The sequence below is a fragment of the Perognathus longimembris genome, chromosome 21, assembly GCF_023159225.1.
Source record: "Perognathus longimembris pacificus isolate PPM17 chromosome 21, ASM2315922v1, whole genome shotgun sequence".
Taxonomy (NCBI): Eukaryota; Metazoa; Chordata; class Mammalia; order Rodentia; family Heteromyidae; genus Perognathus; species Perognathus longimembris.
Window position 1 is genome coordinate 18,385,173 of NC_063181.1, and position 17,936 is coordinate 18,403,108.

At 34.2% G+C, this 17,936-nt stretch overlaps 1 protein-coding gene and 1 long non-coding RNA gene across 2 annotated transcripts in view; one reads left to right on the plus strand and one right to left on the minus strand.

The window, feature by feature from the left end:
- Positions 1–17,936, minus strand: part of Gpm6a (glycoprotein M6A) — a 231,688-nt gene that overhangs the window by 125,626 nt on the left and 88,126 nt on the right. The gene's annotated exons all lie outside the window — the stretch shown is intronic.
- On the plus strand, positions 871–14,987 carry LOC125339271. The gene is made up of 3 exons (XR_007208517.1): positions 871–1,491; positions 6,044–6,052; positions 14,945–14,987. It is a non-coding gene; the product is annotated as an uncharacterized LOC125339271 (long non-coding RNA).

Genomic DNA, 17,936 nt, shown 5'->3' on the forward strand with positions numbered 1-17,936 from the left:
ACACACACACACACACACACTGAGGGAAATAATATAAACTAAATGTATAAGACATGATTGTGAATTTATCCTCTTTCTGATTAAGTCTGATTGCTACTGTTCTAGAGTTACTGGCTTTGATATAACTTCTCACTTGTTTAGGTTTGTGGTGCTGGAGATCTAATCCAGGAGGGGGCACATGCAAGATGAGAAAAGGTATATTTTGGCTCAGAGTCAGGAACTTGACTACACAGTCAATTTGACCAGTTGCCTTTGGACAAGTGAGAGTACATGATGACAGGGGGTATCTAGTTGGGCATAGCAGCCAACAAACTGAATCCAGAAGAGAATGACTTCCCATAATTATCCTTGAGGTGCAGTCTCTCCCCTATGACTTTGGACCTCTCTCACTGGGACCTACTATTAAAAGGTACTACCACCTCTAGAAGCACTAATCTGAGAAGCAAAGCATGAATACATGGGTCTTTGAAGGATATTGCAGATATAAACTATATAGCAATGTTTGTCCCCAAAATGCCTAGTTAATGAGTGAAGAAGTGGAAAATAGGTACACCAATGTAACGAATTTCCCCATTGTACATTATTTCAACACATAGATGTAAAATTGCTTTAGACATGAACAAATCAAGAATAAATTATTGGGCTGGGGATATGGCCTAGTGGCAAGAGTGCTTGCCTCCTATACATGAGGCCCTGGGTTCAATTCCCCAGCACCACATATACAGAAAATGGCCAGAGGGGGCGCTGTGGCTCAAGTGACAGAGTGCTAGCCTTGAGCAAAAAGAAGCCAGGGACAGTGCTCAGGCCCTGAGTCCAGCCAGTCCCCAGGACTGGCCAAAAAAAAACAAAAACAAAAAAGAATAAATTATTAATAAAATGAATAGAGAATTCTAACATTTTCTTAGTGACAAGAAAGTGAGGAATTGTATGACAGAAAACAAGGTGTCATTGATAATTCAATGAACACATACCAATGCCTCGGATGACATAAGTCATTAGGAATTTTGATTTGTTTGGAAAATAAGTTCAGGAGAGAGATTAGTGATAGATAATCACAAAAAACAACAACATTAGAGTGTAGAAACAGGTGGGAAACCTGGGAGACAGTGGGGGAAGGGGTGACTTATGTACCTGTAACCCCTCTGTACATCACCTTTATGATAACAATAAAAAATTTAAAAATTAGATACCTATGTAACACAAATTACTCTTGTAAGTGTTTACATGTACTAGTTCATTAACTATAATAACCACTCTGTTCTTATTTTCATATTACAACCAGAACAAAAATACGTAATTTACCAAAGTTATGTAATAGTAAGAGAATATAATTCAGCTAGTAGAAATGGGTTCTAGAGGCAAGAAGTTGCTGATTCACAAAGGACTACACGTGCATAATTTAACAATTTGGATAAGCAACAGGAGTAGTTATATGATTCTGTTCATGTTTCAGAATGTTTTCTTGTACTATTTTTATATCTCCAATAATAAGTGAACGTGTGTGTGTGTGTGTGTTAATGTATCTTAAAATCCTGAAGTTGGAATTGGATCCATTTATACTATAATTATAAAAACCTTTGCTTTAGGAGCCAAGAGCAAAGCTTTCATATATAATGCACACTACTTGAAATTCTAACAACACAACCCCCAGGCTCTTAAGAAGTCCTATTGGGGGAAAAAAAATTGAAGAAGATGGTAAAGATCTGTATTTTTATTTGAAAGATAAGGATGCTTGTCCAAAACTAACTTGAAAGGATTCTATAAAAAGCAAAGCACAGCAGACAAACCTACTTGAAAATCTTATTTCCATGACAACAGAAACAGAGCATTAAAGGGCCAGTACATCTCTGAAATGCGTTGTTGTGGAAACGGCCAATCCTCCAAAACATCTCAAAGAATAAGCCTTCCTTGAGATGCTTAATTCTAATGACATATATACACATGAAAACATGTTATCCCTTTAAAAACCAGATGGATTAAAATTTGGCATGTTAACTAATTGTATTCATCTTTAACAGCTTTTCTATTGATTCTGGAAAATGTAAACCTAAAGTGTATATAATATAAATGGATACTGCATGCAAATGTAGTCTTAGTTGTACAGATTTGGTATCTGTTATTTGATATGTTGTTTAAAAAGCACCCAACTAATCATATTGCTTCAAGATAATGAAGAGTACTTACTTACGAAGATACTAATAGCCAAAATAAATCAGTATTATTTTAAGATACGAGTTAGATTTACATTCATATCCGTTTCTGAGAATTAAAATATGATTCCTTCAGTGTTTTGTCGTAAATCACTTAAAAGTTTTCTGGAAAAAAAATCAGCTTTTCTTTCTGATGGTAGGAGCAGTGTTCTGTATAAAATTCCATTTTTAGGATTATACTTCCAAGACTTCTTAAATTTAGGATTCGTCAGAACAAATTTAACATTAAACCAAAGTAAGATAATTTTAAATAGGCTATTTAAAGTGATATATAGTGTGCTTTTAAAATTATACATATATATGCATATATTTACAAATTTTAAAGGTGTTATTATGTAATTGAGTTTGATCTTTCCAGAATCTCTGAATAATGTAGAAAGAGAAGAGATTTTTGTCAACTTCTCTCTTTCACAGGTGAAGTATTTGAGGTTCATAAATATTACTTGCTAAGTGGTCATAAGAATATTAAAGGCAATTCTTGTTTCTATACTCAGCTCTTGTCTACTCTCAGATGCCAAATGCTTCTCCTACTTTGAGAGACTATATCTTACTTCATATTTCAATTTTGTTATATCTTAATAAGAATGTGAATTAATGGAATGGAGAACTTGGCTTCAACTTTTCAGTCAAATGGACATAGTGTGTGATCCTTTTTTTTTATTTAAATTAATTGTCAAGGTGATATACAGAGGGGTGTTATCCTTTCTTATACTTTCAAATAGGAACAAGTAAAAAAATCTCTGTTTCCCAAATATATTCCAGATGTGTGCAAGTTCTTCTACTAGCAATCTATTTTTCTCCCAACTTCATTATTCCAAATATTAGTCAAATACAAGTTCATAACAAATCACAATGAGCTATAACTTTATGTCCCATGGTAGTACTTTTACTTTCAAGTGATTTATTCCAATTTACCTTATATTTAGACACAGATCAAATAAATGATTACCTTAAGGAGTCGCAGATTTTGTAGTTATGGCTCTTCCAATAGCCTTGTACAAACTTTTAGCCTTTTGATCCTCTTCCCTTCCAAACTCATATTTGAAAACTTACCCAATCATGTGTTTATTTTTGTTATTTCACAGAGATGAGTGTGAAAGGTCCTAAAAACTGAAATCTAAAAAATCCCTGATATGTTGGATAGAAAATCAAATCCTTGATGCTTTCCTCAAGACGTTTGTATAGTGTAGTTACCCGGAACAGGTGAAGGTGATTTATCACTATACTCTCTAGCCAATCTCACCCTTTTCTCATCTTGTAAAGCCTTCTGGCAGTACTGTGGCCGCGATACCAAATAAATAATTGTCATTTATTTTTTAATACAATAAGAAAACATAGCAGAAAGTTTATTAATACATTTGCAACTTTGAATATGTAAAAATATAATGCTTCCTCAATGGTTTAAAAAATCATCTGTTTGAAGCATAGGGTCTCCTTACTCTGACCAAAATACATCATAATTATGTTTTACTCAAAGAATCAAGAAATTGGAGTACAGAATATTTAATTCTAATAACCTTGGTCAAACAGCAATTAATTCAACGTAAGTACAAAAAAGGTCTTCATAATGAATCAAAATCCTTCAACTGTGAGATGTCGCTGTGTGATTTAGTCTATTAAAAATAAAGATAAATAGACTGATACACATGTCCTTACAAACCACATTTTTGGAATATTTTACATAATATGCAAAAAGAGGTAATATAAAGACTTATAAAACTAAGATGAAATAAACATATAAGGTACTCTGTTAAAGAAAGAGAAACAAATTATGCTACTAAACACTAAATAAGCTAAGGTGTTTTAGTGAAATACAGAATCTTTCATTTGAAGCTACCCACTACATGTTCCTCCATTTTTTGGATCAACAAACAAACTTCCTGCCTGTATATGCCCATTAAAACAATTATCCTTCCTTCTGAAATTCACAGTCAATTTCTGACAACAATATTTGGCAAATGAAATGTTAAATTCTTTAATTTTCTCTCTAGCTCATGCTTCATTTCTCTTCTGCCCACCTCTAATTCCTTGCTTTGTTGCTTTTTTTCCCCTCTGTTGTTCATTATTAAAAAGCTCATAGCTCTTCTTCTTGGATAGTTGTCAAAACACCAAGGCTATAATCAAACAAGTCTAGGAAGTCTAATGCAGAATTAGTGTTGTCTCGAACATTTGCAGTGGTGTATAATTTTTAATGACAAGTAGTTTCTTAGCTGTCTGGTCTTCATTGTTTCAAAGATAGGGACCCCAAATAAAAACTCTTTCACCATAAGAATAAATTTATATTTGCTTCTGAAAGTGAACAAATCAAAACTTTTTATTTCTGTTGTGACTCATCAGATGAGTAGATTCTTAAATTGAAGGCATTAGATCTTCTTTCCCAATTAATGCTTAAGTCCTACAACTATCTGTGTTCCAGTCTTTAAAATCCTGTATATTACACAAAATTTTGGACATTAAAAACCAAACCAAGTTCTGATAAGTGCTTTGCTTGAAAATTCAATTTGGAATAGAAAATAAAGTCACAAATAATGAGGATCAAATTGCAATTTGTTCACAAATTATCATGTTGAATTGAAACCCCTTTGTACAACTATATAAAGATAATATTTAAAAAAAATTACAACTGTAGGTTAGAGGTAAAGTTCAGTGAGGAAACCCCAATCATGAGTAAGGCTTTAGGTTCAATGTCCCACTTCCCCTCAAAATTCTAGCTTTACTTGGTATTAGTTGTGGAAATTTTGTAATATTATTAGGCATGCTTCAATCTTTTTACAGCATAGCATTCATAACATTATTTATTAACTAATAAATACTATTAAATATTTTACACTTATAATTAGTGTGTGTGCGTGTGTGTGTGTGTGTGTGTGTGTGCTGATCTTGTCACCTGAACTCCTGGTGTGTGTGCTGTCCCTGAGCTTTTATGCTGAAGGCTAGTACCCTACCACTTACACCTGGTGGATAATTGGAAATAAGAGTCTCCCAGACTTTCCTGCCCAGCTGACTTTAAACTTTGATTCTCTCTCAGATCTCAGCCTTCTGAGTAGCTATGATCGCAGGAAATATTGCAGAGTCAGATTTACTTCTGTGTATAACTTGAAGTAAGTGTAAATTTACAAACCAAATAAAAAATAAAATAAATAAGTAAAATAAAAATTAAAGAAACAATGATAAAATAAACATACACAACTCAAATTCATAGGAAGACACTGATAAAGCATTGAACTTCAGTTTTAGCTATTGTGTTTTCTTCTGATCTGTTAACAACAAAATGCTATTGAAATTCTTGAAATATTATTACATGATAATTATTTCTATGTAAAAATTCAAAATATACAATTCATTTTGTTTATATGCTCAATACAATGTAAATTTCCCATATTGGAGTATAAGGCATGATGTTTATTCAAAAGTAGATACAAACTGATCTGATCTGGTAGGAAAATATGAATAATACATTGTGCCAAATGCTGGACTATGTCCTAATTCTCCTAGCCTCTGCTTAGTTGAGAGGAAGTTGTGACTAATGGAATAGGCATTATGACTAATAATGGAAGAATATGTGTGTGTTAGTTCTGAAGACAAGCCTTAATAACAGGAATGAGAACTGAACAGGTTTCCTACATTTTCAGTTGATGCATTACAGACAAAATGTCTCTACTGAAGCATTGCCCTAAATAGCAAAGTTGGACAGAGTTCTCTTGATGTTCTATATTACATATGTGGCATTACCAAAGATCAATCCATTTACACACTGAGACTTCATAGTTAATTGCTACAGTATCATAGTCTAGACTACTCAGGTGGATATACAAGTGATTTTATTGGCCAAGATGAAAATAGTTGTATTACATAACAAATTTCCCCCTTGATAATTACCTTTATCTTCCTTTTTGTTTCTTTTCTCTGTAGCAGTAGAATTCAGAGCCTCCTTCATGCTTATGAGTGCTCTACTACTTCAACCATGTTCCTGGTCCTTTTTTTAAAAAAAAATAGCACTTATATTTATTAATTACTTTAGAGGTGTCATATGCTTTTATGCATCATCTTTTCTTAAAATTATTAATTTAGGGGCTGGTAATGTGGCTTAGCGATAGAGTGCTTGCCTAGCATGCATGAAGCCCTGGGTTCAATTCCTCAGCACCACATAAACAGAAAAAGTTGGAAGTGGCATTGTGGCTCAAGTGGTAGAGTGCTAGCCTTGAGAAAAAGAAGGCAGGGACAGTGCTCAGGCCCTAGGAATGGAAAAGAATTATTAATTTACTTGAGATGTGGAGGAAGAAAGTCGTGGTACAAGGCTTATGCAGGTCAAAAGAAGACTATCTAAAAATAAACGAATGCAATATTTTATATAGATAGATAGATAGTGATGTATAAGGTGTTGTAATGTAAATATATTTCCTCTTCAAAGTCATTAGCTGGTAAGAAAGACAATGTGGGAGGTTTTTTTGGGGGGGTATGCTGATATTGATGTTTCTAATGTATTATAAGAAATAGTTTTATACAAAAGCAATGTATATTCTTGCAAGTATGTATAACACAGGCAAAAGTGATCTTCATGACAGGAGTCTGTGATACATATCAGGTCATGAGATAATCCATCACACAAGCAACCTTCCTCTCCATATTCTGCTTTTATCAGTTTCTCTAACTGGAAGAATTTCAACTCAGTCTTTGCTGGTTCTTACCTTCTCTGCTTTCTGGAGACTGTTATCGTCAAATGAATGTCCAAATACTCATTGTACAACGAGAGGAAACTTTTTTTTTTTAGTTACACTGAAGAGGGAAGGGAACCTAGCTCTCTAATTGGTATCTCCCAGGAATCATATGTACACATACAGCTTTGGAGAACAGAGGGGAAAGAGTTTTTACAAAAGATGCAAGTTAAGTTTTCATGATGTGGAAGTTTTGATCATAGTTAAGATTAAATTTACTTTTCAGTTTAATAATGAATTTGAATTAGTTTCCCATTTTTATGAACTTCCTTCTCCATTAACCTCCCAGTTGTCAATTAAAAAAAAACCCTATGTTGTATATATCTGAAATGTCTCCCCGAATACACATAGATAAGTAGTGACCCCACAGAACAATATGAAGTTAGAAATTAGTCTGTCCGAGGAAATGACTAGATGTTAAATTACCAATCAGAAAAGAAACTCCAGTCAGAAACAAATGCAAGTAAACAATTTTATAGAACCTGGGGCAAAATACCTGAACTCCTTGGAAGGAGCACTAGCATTCTTGATACATGTTAAATAAAAGGATGATAGTGGAAAAAAAATCTGTATTTCTAACTTTTGCCATTATTCCTACAATATAAGTGACAATCAATCTGTTTGGGATAAATGCATGAGTAGGTAGAAATGGATGAGAACCAAACTGGAAAATATTCACAGTTTGAAAAAAGGATAGATGATATTGCTACTTTGGGGGAAATCTACATTTTGAAAAGTTAACTAGTAAGAAAAGAAACTTAAGAAGCACCTACTAAGTATGGAAGCCAAAATCACTAGTACCAGGACAGTACTAGACACAGCACAAATATAGTAAAAAATAAAATAACTGTTTTTTAAAGAGCTAAGTTTTCTTTTAGGACACATCCATATTCTTCTTCTAATTTTCACTTAATTAGAGATGATAAAGGAAAAATGCATCAGCCATTCCTGTCTTAATGTTCTACTTTCATCCCCATTCCTTTCCTGTCTGAAAGGTCTTAGAATTGATACTGATCTTAAGTGCCTTCACACCCAAATTTGAAAATTTGAATAGGCTTCTTCTTTCAAATTGAACCAATCCAAATAGAGTCTCAAAATAAATTCAGAGCATCAATTAAATAGTATTTAAGATTCCTTCCTATTTGTTCAACCTTTAAAAACTATTTTGTTCATAGAAAAAATTCTGGGGTTTTAGATAAAATATGAAAATAATAATCAAATAAAACATATTCTTACAGCAACATAGAAATAACAAAAACATATTACTGTGTTCAATAGAATTGATAGATAGTAAAATGTTTATTATCAACATTCAATAAGAGTTTTAATTCTTTGGGTTACTATTGTGCTAACAGTATTAACATCCTATTTCTTCTGTTATCTGACATCCTCTTCTTTGGTATACATGAAAATCCTGCCAAGTCCTGTCTGTCTACAGAACACTTCAGAGCACAATTAAGCACCAGTTCTCTTTCCTTATTTTTCCTATTTATAATTTGAAAGAAAATGTTTCAAAACCTTATTTCAATACAATTTAAATACTGAATACTTAGTATATTTTACTATTTCTATTCCTAATAAATAATACATATTTAGAGTGATTATTTAATTCAACTCACAGATACTATGATAAGACTTTGGGGCAGGATATTAAAAAAGTATTCTTAAAAAAATCCTGAAGCTAAGTGTACAAGAAAGAACTAACAAAGTAAGGTGCTGCTTCTTCTTCTTCTTCTTCTTCTTCTTCTTCTTCTTCTTCTTCTTCTTCTTCTTCTTCTTCTTCTTCTTCTTCTTCTTCTTCTTCTTCCTCTTTCCTCTTCTCCCTGCTTCTTTTTTCTTTCCTCCTCCTCCCCCTCCCCCTCCTCCTCCTCCTCTTCCTCCCCCTCCCCCTCCTCCCCCTCCCCCTCCCCCTCCTCCCCCTCCTCCTCTTTCTTCTCCTCCTCCTCCTCCCCTCCCCCTCCCCTCCTCCTCCTCCTCCCCCTCCTCCTTCTCTCCTCCTCCTCCCCCTCCCCTCCTCCTCCTCCTCCCCCTCCCCTCCTCCTCCTCTCCCTCCTCTCCTCCTCCTCCCCCTCCCCTCCTCCCCCTCCCCCTCCCCCTCTCCCTCCTCCTCCTCCTCCTCCTCCTCCTCCTCTTCCTCCTCTTCTTCGTTCTCTTCTTCTTCCTATTCTTCTTTCTCTTCTTCTTCTTCCCAGATCTTCAATAATAACTTGAGTTGAAGCTTATTAAGGAAGTATTAAATAACTATGCAGGATAACCCAGACAACTGTTGGGAATTCAACAAGTTTTTTTTCTTGGCTTTGCAAGCCACGGAAACAATGAGATCAAGAACAAAAATCAGGAAATCTACATTTCTTTTTACAAGGATTAATAAGATTAACAGCAGAGGCATTCTATGCTTTTATGTAAGAGATTATGTTCTAAGGAATTCAAATACAAAAAAAAAAAAAGGAAAATAAAATACTCCACAAATAGGAGAGGTGGCAACTTGAGAACTCACATGACCCTCTCAGGTTTTATTTCTAAGCAAGACTTTTGTGTGAAGTTATTATGATATTAATATCACCTGGTCACCAAAAATAAAATCTTTAAGCTCTTTTTGCCTAAACAGTTGTTGTAAGCCTAAACAGTCTTCACTATTTCATTCTCAAAGAGTACTTATACAACTGTTTTATAACTAGTGAAGACTAATTTGAACTGTACAAGTCCACTTTATCTTGAAATTAGAGGCAAGTTGTCATTTGACTTAAACAACTCAGAAGTCAGAAGGCAAAGAGACCCCATTCAAGAAAAATGCCAAAGGTCAGGAAGAAACCAGCTAAAAAGATTAGAAGGAGATGTACTCCTTTCTCACACCAGGCTAGAAAAAGTCCTGTTCACACCACACAGAGCAGATTATCTCATAGTTCTCAGATCATAGGGTAGACAGACTTCTGGGGAAAATTCTACCAAAGAGTTAAAGTAATTTAACAAACAACTCAGCTAATATGTTTTACAAAGAAGTCTTTGAATTATTAAATTGCCTTCTAGTAAGTAACTCAATTCTGGAACAAAGTTCAAAATTATTTTTGAAAAAAAGGAAGAAAAGAAACAAAGAATCTGAAGGGGAGAAGAGAAGAAAAGAGAGGAGGGAAGGGAAGGATAAAGAGGGAAGAAGTAGGAAGTTAATTTAAACAGGGCTACTAGATGTGAACTGAATATGATAATTGGCATACAGGGATATTAAAACACTTGAAACTGTATTTAAAAATTGAAGCATTAGGGGCTGGGAATATGGCCTAGTGGCAAGAGTGCTTGCCTCGTGTACCTGAAGCCCTGGGTTCAATTCCCCAGCACCACATATACAGAAAATGGCCAGAAGTGTCGCTGTGGCTCAAGTGGCATAGTGCTAGCCTTGAGCAAAAAGAAGCCAGTGACAGTGCTCAGGCCCTGAGTCTAAGGCCCAAGACTGGCAAAAAAAAATAAAAAATTGAAGCATTAATTTGTATGTATAATACCTATATAACCTTAAATGACATGTACAAAAATATTAAAAATAATTTGCTAGACAGAGGAAAACCGGTACTGTAGAATGTTTTAAGAGAATCTATACTAAATATGTGAGACAAATACACGTAAGTGGTAGGGAATAAGGTGATGAACAAATGACTTAAAATAAATGGAACTTATGAAACAAAGGCAAGAGGAACTGAATATTTTTGCTGTACTCTGGTCTTTAAATTTGGTTGGTCATTTTCTGTTCAGGCTCAGTAAGAATTCTGACACTACTGTGTCAATATTGTGTAACAGGCACACTTACAATATTACAGATGATATAAAATACTTTTACTTAGTGAAACTTTAAAGGTTAACAAGGGAAAGAGGCTAGAATGATTTATTTATATGACAATGGGATAAAATTAAACATGTCATTAAAACACATCTTATTTTATATGAATATATATATATATATATATATATATATATGGAGAGAGAGAGAGATGATAAAACTCCAGATGTAGTGTTTAGGAATATCTTGATTACTCTAGATCATGAAATATTAAATAGTCAGAGCTCAATGCCCAGAAGCCAAACCATTCATCGTGTGTTTCCATGAATTTAAAATAGGTGTTTGGTTGAAACACAGTATAAATGTATGTGGAGATGTAACAATGAAATCCACCACTCTGTACAACTGCTATAGCCAATAAATGAAATCAATAAGATAACTATGGGAAATATGTCTACTCTAAGATAAACTGAAGACAATATAGAGATAACTGGTACAGAACAGGTATTTGGGGAAGGAAAATGCCATCTACTCTTGAATAATATATAAGCAAAATATGACATCTTAGCTAGGCACCAGTGGCTCATGCCTGTAATCCTAGCTACTCAGGAGGCTGAGATCTTAAGATCATGATTTGAAGCCAGTCCATGAAGGAAAGTTTGAGACTCTCCACTCCAATTAAGCATCCAAAGGTTGGAAGTAAAGCTGTGGCTCCAATGACAGAACATGAGCCTTGTACAAAAAAAAAAAAATAAAATTCAAAGTGCTCAGGACATAAGTTCAAGTCCCAGAACTGGAATTTAAAAAAAAAAAAACTTGAGATTTTGAAACAGTTATTTTGACATGAATTAAAATAAAAATAAAAATCTTTAAATATGGAGGATAGGCAGAAAGCAGTACAAGAAGGGGAATTTATAAACTCAAATTCATATGTTGAATTTATTTTATAAAATAAATAACCTAATATTTTTCTTAAGACAAGAACAAATTTAGCATGAAGCATGCTGCAAAAAAATTAAGAAAATAAAAAAACTAAGGTAAGGAAATCAAAGAGAAAATTAGTGAAATTAAAAGTTGATTCTTTGAAATAAATGAGTAAAATCAGAGAAACTTCATTCACTCCTACCAAGAATTAAAAACAGATTTCATTTTTTTATTGGAAATTTGTTATAAGCAATTTATGTATGGACATTGAAATGATAATAAAGGGATTCTCTAATTACACATACAACTTTGATATGTTAAATGAAATGGATCAATTCCAAGAAAGAAAAATTATCATAATTTACCAAAATTATCAAAATTACCAAGAATACCTGCAATCGGAACATCACTATGTTTATGAGAGAAATTGGGTCCATAATTAAGAAACTCTTGAAAGAAAAAGAAAAAATGGAAGTATAACACAAAATTACAATATTATTTAGAAATTGTATTTACAAACAGAACTCATACACTTTCACTAGTTAGCTATGTCCACATCAGTGAGTTCATCAAAGTTAGGAGTAAGAGGAATAGCTTTAACTGGATGCCAGAGGCTCCTGCCTATAATTCTAGCTACTCAGGAGGCTGAGATCTGAAGATCTGAGGATCAAGGTTCAATGATAGCCCAGGCAAGAAAGTCTATGTGACTCTTACCTCCAATTAACTAGCAAAAAGCCAGAAATGAATCTGGGCCTCAAACACTTGATCAGTAGTCTTCAGTAAAAACAAAGCTTGGGACCAGAACAGAATAACAAAATAAAACAAACAACAACAAAATAAACTAGCTTTAGTTGGAAGACATTTACAACTTGGTTGTTATTGATATAATGGATCACAGGTCTCACACTCTTCCCAATGTCCTTGTAGAGCTGTTATTCCCAAGGAATCAACCCATGAAAAATATGTACAATGGTGGTGATTCCTTCAAAATAATTTTTGTTTTAAAATCCCAAAGTCTGTACTTTGAAAATGTCATAGTCAAAGTAGTCAAAGAAATCAAAGGTACATTGTAAATCCCTCTCATTGCTTCCCCAAATGAATGACGGGATTAGCTCAAAATCAGTGACCTAAGACACTGTTTAACTTTATAAAATTTCATACTCCTATCATTTTTTACTTTATTGTTATTATAAAGGAATATAGAGGGGTTATATATCCATGTGTTAGGAAATAAGTACATTTCCTTTCATCCAGTGTTCTCTGTTCCTTCATTCTCTCCCATTCTCTCCCTCCCATCTCCACTCATGAGTTGTGTAGTTGACATTCATCAAGATCAAGTGTGTTCCACTGTGGCACTATTTTACCCTTTTTCCTCAGATTATATGCCCTCCTCCCACCTTCCTACCGATATGTACATGAATATACCGTAAATAAATTAAGGCATGCAGAATCATCAGCAATAGAAGCAACAAATTAAGAACAACGTCTTTTGTTTCCATATCTATAGATTTCATTTCAGTATGTTTATTATTTCATATACATATGAAGAGGTACTTGGGTGTTGTACCTTTGTGATTTTCTCCTAAGACTATCCTCATTTGGTTTCACAGTATGCGAGTATCTCAAATTCTGTGTGATTTGTCATATCCCAGACTCATATCTTATTCAATTCAATAGCTATCAATATCATAACATACTTCATGTGTCTCTTGGCCATTCTCATTTCCTCTTCAGAGAAGTCTCTTTTTAGGTTTTTAGCCCATTTGTTGAGGGGGAAGTTGGTGCTTTGAGGATTTGTTTTGGGGGAATTTATTTTTTTTGAATTCTACGTATATTTTAGATATGAGACCTTTGTCTGTTGTATGGCTGGTAAAGATCTTTTCCCAATCTGTGGGCTTTCTATTTATCTTTCAAGCTATGTCCTTTGCCATGCAGATGCTGTGCAGTTTGGTGCAGTCCCATTTGTCCAACCTTCCTTTGATTTGGTGTGTTTCTGGGTCTTTATTAAGAAAGTTTTGTCAAGTGCCAAGGAATATCTGATTTTTACCTCGAGGTCTTTGATCCATTTGGAATTGATTCTGGTTCAGGGTGATATGTAAGGATCTAGTTTTAGTTTGTTACAGGTGTTGAACCAATTTTGCCAGCACCATTTGTTGAAGAGACTATCTTTCTTCCGCCTTATTTTTTTTTTAGCTCCTGTATCAAAAATTATGTAGCCTTAGGTCTGAGGGTTCATTTCTGGGTCTTCAGTTCTATTCCATTGGTTCTCAGGCCTGTACTTATGCCAGTAGCAAGCTTTGCTTTTATTACTATTACTATAGCTTTATAATATACCTTGAGTTTTGCATTGAAATACCTCCAGCACTGTTCTTTCTGCTTAGGATTGTTTTTGCTATTCGGGGTCTTTTATTGTTCCATATGGATTTCTGGATTGCTTCCTCTACTTCCTGAAAGAATGGTGTTGTGATATTGATGGCTATTTAATTGAATTTGTAGATAGCCTTTGACAACATTGCCATTTTCACACTTTTAGTCCTTCCAATCCAGGAACATGGGAGGTTTTTCCATTTCCTTAGTTCTGCTTTAATTTCCTTTTCCAGGTTTTTAAAGTTCTCATCATAGAGGTCTTGAGATTCCACCTCACCCCAGTAAGAATGTCCTTTGTCAGGAAAATGAATATTAACAAATGCTGGTGGGGAAGTGGCAAAAAGGGGACCCTGCTACACTGTTGGTGGGAATGCAAACTTGTTCAACCACTCTGGAAAGCAATATAAAGGTTCATCAGAAGGCTAAACATAGAGGTCCCCTTTGACCCAGCAGCCCCACTTTTGGCCATCTACACAAAAGATCACAAGCAAGACCACAATAAAGCCACCAGCACAACTATGTTCATTGCAGCATAGTTTGTAATAATTTTAAAATATGATACCAACCCAGATGTCCCTCAGTAGATAAGTGGATCAAGAAAATGTGTTCCATATACACATGGAATTCTATGCTTCTATCAGAAAGAATGATACTGACCCATTCCTAAGGAAATGGAAAGACTTAGAAAAAAAATCATACTTAGTGAAGTGAACCAGACCAAAAGAAACATAGACTCTATGACTCCCCTCATTGGGAATAATTAGTACAAGTCTGGGAGAGTCCTCGCAGAAGATCACAATAGCTGAATAGATATGTCCATATGAATTCCAAGTTATGGAAACAAGTGGTATATGACTGTTGTTATTTTCAACATGTCATGTGAAATTATGCCCTTTCTCTTTTGTATTTCTTCCCTGTGATTTTACCCCTATTACTGTAACTGATTTTAGTACCCTGGATAGTGTGTGTGTGTGTGTGTGTGTGTGTGTGTGTGTGTGTGTGTGTGTGTATTGGAACTAGGAAAGGGAAAGGGAATATCAAAATTGAGAGACAAAGGATAAAAAGACAAACCAATGTACTAGCAATACTTACAGAACTATATGGTGTAAATCAAGTATATAACTCATGGGGAAGGGGAGAGAGAAATAGGGAGGGGATTGCCAGGGAGGAGGCAACAAGTTGGATAAGAAATGTACTCACTGCCTTACATATGAAACTGTAAAATCTCTGTACATAACTTTGACAATAAAGAAATGGAAAAAAAAACATAAATGACAATTTATTGTGCTTTTATTTTTCTTATGTTTTTGTATAATAGTAATTATTTTCATTCAGATTAAACAAAATAAAGCAGAACTTACATTTTATAACAATAATAATCATAACGGCCTATTTGCTAATGATGTCAAAGTCAGTTGTTCATAAAATACATACGATTTTGTGTATCTAACACAGAGAAGAGAATTTATCATCTGACACTGATTCCTTTAACTAACATATCTATTATTAATTCCTTTAAAATATTACCATAACACTTACTAAATGTGGCAATATTTTTCTAAATATTTCACAAGTAGAATTTTCTTGTCAGATGAAAGTGTGATTATTAGCCCTTTTCCAGGTTAATAAACAATGCAGAGACATTTGAAAGTTTAAAGGTCACAGAGATAGCAATTTATAGTAGTAGGATTTGAAACCATGCTCTCTGAATTTAGACTCTTTCAGTTACTGACCTGATGGTGAATTTGTCATTTTTTTTTACTTATTAAAAGATTAAAATCTAAATTATAATACTAGAAATGACAGTGTGATGAGCACTTCTATTCCAAAAGTCACACAACGCTTCCATATGTTTTATCTTTTTCTCAAATATTTATTAGTGTTCTTTATTTTGGGGTAGAAAATAGTATATCATTTTTCATTTAAGGTATAAAATCTAGACAGACTCACACATAAAATTCTAGCTACTCCAGACACTAAGATTCAAAGCAGACCTAGGAAGGAATATCTGTGAGATGCTTATCTCCAATTAATCACCAAAATGGCAGAAATGGAGGTATTATTCAAGTTGTACAGCACCAACTTTGAACAAAAATCACAAGGACAGTGCCCAGGTTTAACCTTCAGGACTGTCACAACAAATTAAAAAAAAAAATCTCTGTGGGTGCATGTGTGTCTGTGACCTGACTTTTTTGAACAACTTCAATGTTTTCTCAAAATTGTCAGGGAACTAATTTGCCTCTATAAATATTAGTTGTGAGCACCATATAAAGGTTACGTATGAAAATTAGCTCTCTAACTCTTTTAAGTTAGGGTCTCAAGCTACTTTTGAACTTTCAACTTCCAAGTTTTCTATTGTATCTTATTATCAGGCACCTATTATGCAGATTCATAGGAACTATGCTAAATACTATGCTAAACATAAAAAAAAGCCAGAAAATAATATCCCTTTTTTTGTTTCTGTAGTTATAAACTCTTAGATCTTACTTTACATTTGTATACCTCACAATTCTCCTATGAAATGTTACCAGGATTTTCAAAAATGTCCTTTTCTAAATTCATTCCAGTCTTATTTCTAATATTTGACTCCACTTCTCCTCTACCTTCTCCTACTTCCAGACCTCCAGTCATGAAAGCTGGAAGATTACCTCCTTCTTTTATCTGTGTTGAGTAGGCGTTCTGCCTGCTAGGATTTTCCTGTCATAGACAGTTAAGAAATGACACTGTTTCTACTATGAGCTATCTAGTATCCAACTGCCTAGTCTTTCAAAGACTCAGATTTATCTCTATTAAATACAGACTTAAAAGATGATATTGTGAGAGTAGCATAAATATACCCAGGACACAAAAGATTTGTGGCAAACAACATGTTCAATACATGTGGGTTTTTCTCATTACATTTTTTGTGTTAATATATTCTTGGGGCTTCTTTGAAAACCATCATCTTCCTTGCTCCATAACACCTCCTTGATTTACCCTCGCCCAAAAGTCATCTTTCCCTAGTTTCTCTTTGTTGTTTTTGTTGCTTTACCCTCACCTTGAGCAACAAGTTAATGAAATTTTAGCTTTTAAAAGAAGTTAATCTTGTAAAAGTAGCTCCTTTTCCTACACATATTGCCCTAATTTTAAGACCTTCTTCCTCCTCCTCTCCAGTTCCCCTCACTCTCCTTTCTCTCCTCCCCCACCTCTCTCTCTTCCTTCTCCTTCATCATTAGCATTATGGCCCCCTACCTAGTTACCTCTGTTATCAAGTGATTACAATTCCTCCTCTACCCATCACCAAGCCATGGTTCCTTTTCTTAGTCTGACCTCTGTCATTCAACAATTTTCTGTCTTGATATTTGTCTTCTGTAGGAATATAGTGTGTTCACACTATTTATGAAAAAAAAATTATGACATTTGATTTCACTAACTTCATACTAACACAATCATTTTTGTATGAGGATGCCTGTATCTGCTTCTAATGTTTACTGCAGAAACAGATAAAGATTTGATTCCTTTTTCCCCTCCCAATATTCCCAATGAGAAGTTAGCTCTTTCTATTACTAACATTCAGCTAGAATGTGTGTTGTTGTTCCTGACATATGCATTCCAAAGAAAATGTTTGACTTATTCTGCTGGGAATTTACAATTATAGTTGTTGAAATTTACCCTCTCCATGGATTTATTTCCTGTTCTCCAGTTTTAGAGATTTCACAGATTCCTTCATTCACCTTTATTGGCCTTTCTTGTTTTCTCCTAGCTAATTAGCAAGTTACATAAATACTAAAAGAAAGTGATTCTTATTAAATCTTTTTGCTTTTTCTTTGTTTTTTGCTGTTTATAACTATATATTCAAGCCAGTAGCTCACACCTGTAATCCTAGCTATTAAGGAGGCTGAGATTTGAGGATCACAATTCAAAGCCAGTCTAGTCAGGAAAGGCTGTGAGACTCTTATTTGTCATAAACTACCT